Source organism: Siphateles boraxobius, unplaced genomic scaffold (assembly GCF_051911475.1).
Source record: "Siphateles boraxobius isolate OS27281-9 unplaced genomic scaffold, OSU_SipBor_1 3, whole genome shotgun sequence".
Lineage (NCBI taxonomy): Eukaryota > Metazoa > Chordata > Actinopteri > Cypriniformes > Leuciscidae > Siphateles > Siphateles boraxobius.
The window spans coordinates 12,521,563-12,532,158 of NW_027508919.1; the positions used below are offsets into that span (position 1 = coordinate 12,521,563).

General features: G+C 38.7%; 1 long non-coding RNA gene across 1 annotated transcript; it reads left to right on the forward strand.

The window, feature by feature from the left end:
• Window positions 1-1,142: 1,142 nt before the first annotated feature.
• On the forward strand, window positions 1,143-9,404 carry LOC143756985 (uncharacterized). The gene is made up of 3 exons (XR_013210363.1): window positions 1,143-1,222; window positions 1,566-1,836; window positions 9,147-9,404. It is a non-coding gene; the product is annotated as an uncharacterized LOC143756985 (long non-coding RNA).
• The last annotated feature ends 1,192 nt before the right edge of the window (window positions 9,405-10,596 follow it).

Below are 10,596 nucleotides of genomic sequence, written 5' to 3' on the forward strand. Positions count from 1 at the left end.
AAGTAGAGATACATGTGAAAACAGAATAAAACCGAACGGCAGGTCTGACAGAGAAACAAAGAGAGGTGCTAAACAAATGAAAGCCGGAAAATCACGTAGCGCAGCACAGTCTACAAAAGCTCCCTTTTATCTGTGTGATTTTCAACAATTCTTAAATCCCCAGGAGGCTTTGACGACTAGGGGATCACTTGTCCCAAAGCCTGCTACTGTTAAATGGCATTAGAGGAGGTGTGTCAAACACATGGCCAGAGGATGAGGAACTGAGGTTCCAAGATGATTTGAGGGAGAACAAATATCTAAAAACATATGAATTTATTCTGTCTATCCATCCATCGCTCCATTTATCCATCCATCCATCCTCTAAACCGCTCATTTTCTGTAAGGTAGCTTGGATGGTGGAGTCTATTATGATATATAGCCAATTCATAATATTATATTTTTAGCTGCAACACAACAGATAAACATTATAATATAATAATATAATATAATAATATATTATAATATAATATATCTGAAGGCCTCTAAATTCAAATTTAAATGAATCTATTCTTCTACCCAATACTGGTTATTTAAGCTGAACTTTATTAATTCTAGAAGAGTGTGAAATATGCAGGTGCTTATAGCCAATATTTGAAAAAGCTATGGTTCCACAAACCCATAATAATAATCTGTCTATAATCAGATCCATGGCTTAATCGGACTGAAAAAAAAACTCATGTAAACACCTCAATCGATCCAAGTAAGCTTGAGCCGAATGCAATTTCAATCAGACTGAAAGGGGTGTTTTAGACCTGGAATTACAGGGAAAAAATAAGCATGTAAACGACTTAAACTATTTTCTAAATCTGATTCAAAGATAATTTGCAAACATGTGCAGTGCCATGATGTGCATGTTTACATACTTTTGACATCTCTCGTCTTCCAAACTGGTCAGAAAGTGAGAGATTTATATATATATATATATAGTGTATGGGTGCGTTCACGCCATGTCATAATTACAGCAATTAGGTGATTTCAACTTGTAAAAAGCATTCATGTCCTTATATAGCTTGTAAAAAGGGAATTGTCTGAGAGCTTCTACTTACCATATGACTGCTGTACCACCTGACCACTGCAGTTTAATTTAGGCGTTCAAAGTGATGTCATAGAAATCCACAATTCCCAGTCCGAGGATGTGAACAGCTCTGAATACAGTGTCATGTGTTGTCATCTCGAGACTACGGTAATTACACCATGGCATGAATTCAGCATTACTTTCAGCTTTCTCCAAAAAACTCCAGTTTTGAAAGCGGCGACTGGGCACTGCGTATGCGCATACATTTTGTTAGAAATGCAGTGCACATGTAAACAGATGAATATTGGATTGCAACGTTTAGGGTTCTTATACACTTACATTTCAAAATCTGAAATTGGATTGGATTCATTCTGACTGACAAATATTAGTGTCTGCAAACATAGCCTACCTCATGTCCCATAGCAAATTGTGGTCTTTGTCAGAGTTGTGACTTTATAATTCAACCCGTTTCCAACCCAGAAAAGCTAAATTATTCCATGTTTGTTGTTAGAAGCAACAAGGACACAGACAGGGTGGCCGCGACCTCAACCAGACGGAACATCCCAGCCTTATTGACTACTCTGTCACCCGTTCAGCCCGCTTCTGATTTGACATTCCATTAACGGCTCCCGTGGGCTGCAGGTTGACGGCAGAGGAGAAAGCTAGGGACGGCGGTACAGGATTTACGAAGGTGCTGAGATCACCTCGCCGCTGACCGCACAGGTCATATCCGCATACTGATGTGCGATGTGCCCTGGTGACTATGGTGGAGGCTGAGTGAGGTAGGGTCATATTTCATACAAATACCCATAAACAGACAACCAAAAGGATTTGAAGAGTGAAAACAATAGGCTAAATTTTGTGATAATGTACAGTCAGCTGGTCAAGACCACAATATACTGTATACCACGACACATAGCTGACTTAAGTTAAAGCTTATTAAAAAAAAAAACTTCTGGCGAATTAACAAAAGGAGAGTCTGCTGGCAAAAAAAAAAGAGAACTCGACAAAGCTCATAATAATACGAGAATCAACATCGGCTTGGCTTTCCGGAGATGGTGAGAACTTGGAGGTTTGAAATGTTGTAAAAGACACTCAGATGGTGTTTTTGTAAAACATTATCTATTGTGAAATGTCAGTTCATTATGGGCTGCTGTGCTGGTATTTTTTTGAAGGAAGTACCTTGTCTATTAATAGGTATAACAGTAACATCTTCAGCTAGTCAGCATGATATCCTTTCCATCGAAACTGGTTATATTTCTTAAGCTGTAGTAGTGAATGTTTTATGAGTAGTATAATTATCGCTCTCTCTTTTTAGTTATGAGAAAGAGCATTTCGGTCACGCAGAGCCGAAACACAACCAAAACAATATTGTTTTTTAATGTTGTTTAGAAGTGCCAGTTTTTCTTCATTATTAGAGTCAAATCTGGACACAGAGAAAGCATTTTGTTGCTCACACTAGCTACATATAATAGCTTACACAAAAATAATCATTAACTAAAGAAGCATAAATGGATGGAGAAGCATAGGTTACTGTAAATCTACGTCTTAGTTGGTGCTTATCTTGGCGAAAGCCGAATACAAATCAGCATGAAGTTTTAACATCTACTCTCGTGTAATGGAAATCATTTTCAAGTAATACGTATTTTTCGTTCTTGTGACTAATGAAGTTAAATAATTTAGTTAACTAATGTGAACAAATGGTACCTTATTATTAAGTGTTACAGACGTTTTTACTACAGTCGCCCTTGTCAACTATTCTAACTTGTTGATATTAAAATAGAAAAACTGCAGAGTGATACAAGTGACATGAAAGTAGCATCCATTGGAATGGAGAAATAAAATATAGAAATCAAGTATAAATATACAAAAATAAAAATAAATAAAATTAATGTTTATATGGATAATAATAATAAAATATAAAAAAAGTAAAATCAAATATCAATGCCAAAACTGACCAATCAGGATCAAGTATTCAGGAAAGCAACATAATAATAATTGATAATGCTGCTGCTACTAATAATAATACTAACGGGGTTAGGAAGAACCTTCATCCCCTTTTCGATTAGAAATAGATGCTATTTCAACAAAACGGTGAATTAGGGTTTGACAGACTGTAGAGCCAGCAGGCATTAGCTTATCCTGCCCAGTGTACCATACTGCCACATGAATAGAGCATTCTGGAAACACACTACAGGGATGGTGCAGTCATCATGATATAAATGTGTTTTATTACAACACAGCTGGTGGGAAAGCTGGAGAGACTTTTTTTTAAACATTTCTTTGGCCAGAGCATCTTGGCCATCTGGCCTTTGCGAACACGCGGTGGCTGGTTTCTTTACACGCCTGCTTTCATACTGTTAAGGCTAGCGTTTGCATAGGAAGCCTTCAAACAAACAAACACACACACACACACACACACACACACACACACACACACACACACACACACACACACACACACACACACACACACACACACACACACACACACACACACACACACACACACACACACACACACACACACACACACACACACACACACACACACCTTCTCACATTGCTCTCTGAGGACATCCATCTACCTCAAACAGATCTCTGGTTGTTGTGGTGACAAAGCAGTGGGAAGCTAAGCTGCCTGGTTTACGTGACGGCTCTCCCTCCATCTCGTTGCCTTTCCCACTTACTTCCTCCCATAATGGGCCTGTCTCATCCCTTGACATCTTTGTTTGCCTAAGCTCCGGGATGCCGGTCGTTTACCACACTTACACACACATACCACCAGCTGTGTTCTAACAGTCACGCCACATCACCTGTCCAGATTGGCTGAGGCTGCCATGCATGTAAAAACGTACGAGTGGATGTGGAGCAGCGTGTCCCCAGACATTCCTGCTTCTGATCGATGGAAGTGTGTAACAGTGAGTTTTAGCAGCATGGATGGTGTTTATGGGAAGGGAGTTTAGCTCTGTTTGACTCTCCACTGGACACAACAAGGCACGATCACATTGGGCGGCTGAATAATAAGCGGGTTTATGGAACGTGGCGAAAACAGTCTACATCTCTACATGAAACAGCCATCAGGGCACCAGCCTGCAGTCACCTTGTGATGCTTGAAACTATGAGAGAAGGGCAGAGAAAGAGTGAAAGTCAGATACAGTTGCCCAAAACTATCTACCATTTGGTCATATTTAATGTATGAATGTCATTGCATTTGATTAAAACATTTCAAAACCAATGAAGCCAGGGTATGTCCAAATCACCCAACAGTGCTGCACATAGTGGACTTCAGAGGATATTCAAGAATTGTAAGCATACACTCATATATATCATACAGAGTGCATGAGGAAATACTTGAATTTCTATTTGTATAAGCTTAACAGTCTTTATTTTACATGAATTTAAGCAATCTCAAGGCCCCTGATTGAGAACCACTGGTCTATAAAAGTGAAAAATATGTACATTGGCATCACTTTATAAGTAGAGGAGATACAAATTCTAAGTGTGGTTCACAGTTCTGCACTTTATGCAGCCTAATTCACTTCAGGTGTGGTTTCTTTGGAGTTGTTTATAAATATGAATTGCACAAAATCATCAATACAATACCATTAACATGAGCACATAGGTCACAAAATTTAAGTCTACTATAAAGTAGCCAAAGCACAATTATTTAAAATCTCAGCTTTCTTCATATTATATTGCTTTAATTGTAACACATAGACACACACATATATTACTTCATCATACCTGATACTGCTAATATGAATCTGTAGAATCAACTGGTGTGCAGCTTCTGTTCCACTCGCGTTCACAGAGACGTATATCAGAGTAACCACAGGTGTAGTTCACCGCAATAACTATGAGCATTAGTATATTAAAGTTTTTATTGTTTAAATAGCTTTTGTACTTATAAACTGTATTTGTTATATAATTTATTAAATGCATTAAAAACAAATGTATACGGCAATTATATAAATATCAAGTCAAATCAAATTAAATAAAAAGGCAACACTTTACAATAAGGTTCATTAGTTAACATTATGTAACTACATTAGTTAGAATGAACTAATAATGAACTGCACTTGTACAGCATTTGTTAATTTTTGTTAATGTTAATTTCAACATTTAATAATACTTTATTAAATTGTTGTTAGCATTAGTTTATGCACTGTTAACTAACATGAACAAACCATTAACAGCTGTATTTTTTATTAACTAACATTAACAAAGATGAATAAATACAGTAACAAATGTATTACTCATGGTTAATTGATGTTAGTTAATACATTAACTAATGTTAACTAATGAACCTTGTTGTAAAGTGTTGCCAATTAATAATTATTAACAAAGGAAAAAACATTCGCTTGAATGTCCAAATACATTTAAGGCTCACTGCATGCTTGTCTGTTACACCATGATGTCTGTTTTCAAAGCCCCACAATGCCTCTACAGGACAGCAGCGAGTGGTCAGAGCTTGTCACCACACATTGCCTGTATGCAGGGGGATCAGGCCTGGCATTTACACCAGTAATGTTGACATGCTGGAGCGTGTGTTTGCCAAAGCACAGGCAGTCTCGTGGTGAGTCAATCAGACAGCCTGTGACTCATCTGTTCCTCACTTCCATGGCTGACTCCACAGATTTTAGGCCATTTGCAATCCTCACATTCATAACATCCTTGTAAATCCATCCATCGCTGGGTCCCATCCAAAGACATCTGTCTCTCAGGACATGCAGACATTAGTCCTTCTTTGATCTGAATTCATACCGACGTTATGGGGCTATTTTTGAGTCAATGACAGCAATTTCATCAAGTTTAAAAAAAAGGAGCAAAATGCAAAATAAAATGTGCTTAGACTTTTATGCATTTTTTGAAAAAAATTCTGGGCAACTGCTTTACAGGTCAGGCTTTGCTTAAGGACTACAAGATAAAATGCATTTTTGGCCAGGTTGTTTGTTTGTATGCTCGCACGCTCTGATCTTGTAAGTGCAAACTAAGTTTTGTTTCCTTGCAGCTGAAGCATTATTAATGACCCAGGGTTAAGGTGAAGGTTTTTAGAGTGATAGCAACTAGGCCTGAATGGAACACCTGCGTTATTTTTTCATGAACGCAGACGTGAATGCGTTTGTGTTTGTGTTTTTAGGGTGAAAAAGAGTACAGGCAGAGTGTGCGTCCCCGCTCGAGTGGTCAACACTTTTATTCTAGTGGGTTAGCGCTGTGTGTGTCTGTGTTTGTGATCCATTGGGAATACTTCAGCTGAGGGCAAGAGAAGCGAGAAACTTTGAGGAGGCTTTTATGTACTTTGAGTGAAACGATCCACAGAAAAGCTTATATAAAAAACTCATTTTATTCTGGTATCCACTTCCAGGGGGGCACTAACTGAATTATGAGAGTCTTTCCTCTCTTTTTCATTTTTGCCTATATCAGTGTGGCTTAACCATTTAGCTTCCATGGAAGATGAGTTGAGTCGAGCTGAACTTTTCATATACGGTTATCTTAAAGAAATATTTCAGGTTAAGGTTTAGCTCTGTCGACAGCACTTGCAGCTTAATGGTGATTACCACAGAAAATAATTTAGACTAATCTCTTCTACTGTAGATAAAAAAATAAAATAAAATAAAAACTTGCAGTTGCTGCAATGGAAGTTCACTGGGCAAAGCGAGTGTTAAAATACACACTTAGAATACATTGAAGTAGAATACACTGTGGCCAGGTTTCACAGACAGGGCTTAGGCCCCGTCCACACTACTGCGTTTTCGTTTAAAAACGGAGAATTAAAACGAAAACGATCTCCGTCCACACCAGCGTTTTAGCTGCGTATTAGAATTGATCTCCGTCCACATTAAAACGACTGAAAACTCGGATCACGTCACCATTCACCAACACTGTGCATGCGCGTGCCGGTGTAAACAGGAAACGGATGGACTATTCCTCAGATTTGATGAGGAAGCAAGTAACGTTAGCTACCTCTGCAAAGATTAGAAAATGTCGAAGACCAGAGATTTCTTTTCATGGACCGCCGCTGCACACGGGAATTGTCATAGATCGCTCGAATAATAGTTTGCCTCCGGCGCATGTAGGCAGTTATAGCATTGTAAAATGCAGAATTTGCTTGCACAACAGCTGCTAACAAAAACATCAAAGTCAGTAACGCTTGTAATTCGTTATCCATGTTGCACTCTCTAACATCAGCTACGTAGTCCATGATGTTTTTGTTTGTTTTCTTCCGGTGACGGGACATGTGATGGGTGGCTGACGAATCAGGGAAGGATACGTCATGGGTGATGACACCCAATCATAGAGCCGAGCGTGACCTTCTACGTCATCGTTTCTAAACTCCTCCGTTTTGTCCCGTCTACACTAAAACGCCCTCCGGAGATTCAAAACGAAAAACGGAGCTGCAGCGTTTCTAAACTTCTCCGTTTTGGGTCTTCGTTTTTCCCGTTTTAGTGTGGACGGGAGGTGCAAACGTAGCAAAAGGTCTCCGTTTTTAAACGAAAACGCAGTAGTGTGGACGGGGCCTTAGATTAAACCAGGATTAGGCCTTAGTTTGATTAGGACATGTTAGTAGCGTTTATTAATGTGCCTTGGAAAAAAAAAAACATTACTGGTGTGCATATTGAGAACAAAACAATGACACTGACATGTTTTAAGATTTGTCAGTGCAAGTTGCTTTCAGTTAAAAATGCTCAAAAAGGCATTTTAGTCCGGGACTAGGCTTAAACTTTGTCTGTGAAACCAGGGGTGAGTGGGAGGATTAGACTAGTGTGTCGTTTGTCTTAAAGTTATATAGCCTACAATCTTTTAACTTCATTGTCATATTGTCAAAAAATCTGTAAAGCTATAACTTTTGCATTATACATCAGGGATACCAGTCACAGATGTAAAACTCCACTCAAATGAATTACATTGCTAATGCATAACTTAGAAAAGTATGTACATCTAAAATTAATGGTTTAGATCACTTTAACACTGAAATAAACAGATTTGAACTGAAAATAATTATTTAGGTGTGTGAAGACATGACCAGAGCAAAGGCAGGAGACACTGCTTGCAGTCAATGAAATCTTTATTGACTTCCAAAAAAACTATATCAAATCAAAAATAACAAACAAAAACACTGAAGGTGACCCTCCTCACGGAGGTCCCTCACCAGAACTTCCTTAACAGACAAAAATATATTGCTTTATACTGAAAGGATCAACCATTTGACAATAATAGGGAATTTAAATACTATGTTCACATACTTAATACATAACACACTACACTGAAATGAAAATAATATTCAAAATACATTAACCTCAATTATACAAGGAAAGTAATACAAATAATAAACAAATACATTTCTACATACTATAAACAAACACAATAAAACATGAAACAATAACCCCCTGCTCACATTGAGAAATGGACTATGCCTACACTACCCAGAATTCTTTGGGATGGCATACAATGAGGAACAGGAAGGCCGCACGTCCTCTTAAACACCCACCCCCGGAAACCATGCTGCAGACATGTACCCAGAAGGTTAGCTTTGCAAATGAGGATAAAACTAACAATTTATGTTAATTACAAATAAAGAAAATAAAGAAATAAATCTCTTGGTGTCTTTTATCAGCCTAATGTGCACCTCAGACTAGAAAAAGTCACCAAACAATGAGAAACAAACATTTATAGAAAGAATATAAACCAAGCAAACAGCTAAGCTCCACATGTCAGCTTTTTAACCCACCTGAGTGCTTTACTTCCACTGTAAAATTAGTGACATGAATGACTTCTTTAAAATAACAAATTATTTCAATTAGCGAATTCAAATTATTTTTAAAGGTAATCAAAATTTGTAAAAAATTCTGTTGCATATACTGAACATGGAATATTTCTTCAAATATTGATTTAAATAAGGTCTCTTCAAGCAGTACTGACTTATAAGCTCTTTATTGAGGTTTCCTCTTTCTTTATGAGAACACACTATTCTTGTATCATATAATCAATGACCTAAAGCTATAGGAGATATCTAGTGTCTGTGATAACGTCACTTCTGTCCTTTTTTTCTATTTCTGCCCACCTCCATATACTCTCTCCTTCCATGCAGGTCAGTGATGCTGTGGCCTTGCTGAGCACGATGCAGGGGGTCTAACACAGAAAACGGTGATCGCACTGACAGATAGCTCTTCTTTATAAAGACCTGACCACACACAGATGAGCCCTACGGCCTTGAAATGCTCTCTGGGTAAACCTCAGAACACAGACAGGATGTCACAGAGCTCTGAATCAAATTGAACGAGAATGATGGCTTCAAAAGGAAAGGAGTGACTGGATGGACAGACGACAGAGAATGGACAGGAGGCAGCAGCACTTTCAGATTAGTGGATGTTACACACACACACGCACGCACACACACACAGTTTTCATGGTTTATAGACATGGTTTTTATACTGTACAAACTGTATATTTTTTCCCCATAATGTAGGGTTTCCTCATGGAGACTGTGACGGGTCTCCGGTTGTTCCCGCTGTTGTCGACCGGTGGACGTGGCTGGGAGACTCATCAAGAGAATGATGTACACCTGTGTAGGATCATTGAGCGATGTACACCTGTATATAAGCCTCGGCTTTGAGAATGTTAGGAGGCCTTCGAGATCTTCAGAGCTGCAAGATTCTTGTGAGAGTTGTTGCTCCTGTTCCTTTTGGTGTTGGGTTGGGTTTGTTTTCCTTTGTTATTATTTGATCTTAGTTCTGTCTGACATCTTAACATCGCTTCTCAGACAGAAATGGCAGTTGTGTTGTAATTTATTTCCTGTTCTATATATTTTTCTATTTATGTTAATAAATACACTTACAACCTGACCAACTTCACTATGTCCTCCACTCATTTGTCAGGGCTTTGAGCCGGTCGTGACAAGACCAAAACATTTCCCCGCAAGGACAAGGATATTGCAATCTTTGTGGGGTTTCTAATGTAGTTTTTTTTTTTTTTTTTTTTTTACAGTGCAGAGCACAAAAATAGGCTAGGACACTCAAGAGTGCACTCTCACACAGACACACACAATGACAGACAGACGCTTGCACAGGGCTGGGGAGATGGATGTGTCGGCAATATGATTATGAAACGATTCAGATCTGGAACACTTGTGCTTCAAGCCAACATGGCGCACTGCAACGATTCATAAAAATGAACACACACACACACACACACACACACACACACACACACACACACACACACACACACACACACACACACACACACACACACACACACACACACACACACACACACACACACACACACACACACACACACACACAAAGTTTAGAGCAGTGGCAGACAGAATGGGCACAGACAACCAACTCTGTATTTCATCTTAGTTTCCGTACTTCAGGATGCAAAATACATCATTATTATGTTGTATTCCCGTTGAAGGCCAATCCATCAGATTGTAAATTGGTGTGGGTGGTTGAACACCCGCCCTGGGTTTACAGAGAAATGGAGCACAAGGCGTGAGAGCAAAAACACATGAGGTGAGTGTATGTGTGTGTGGT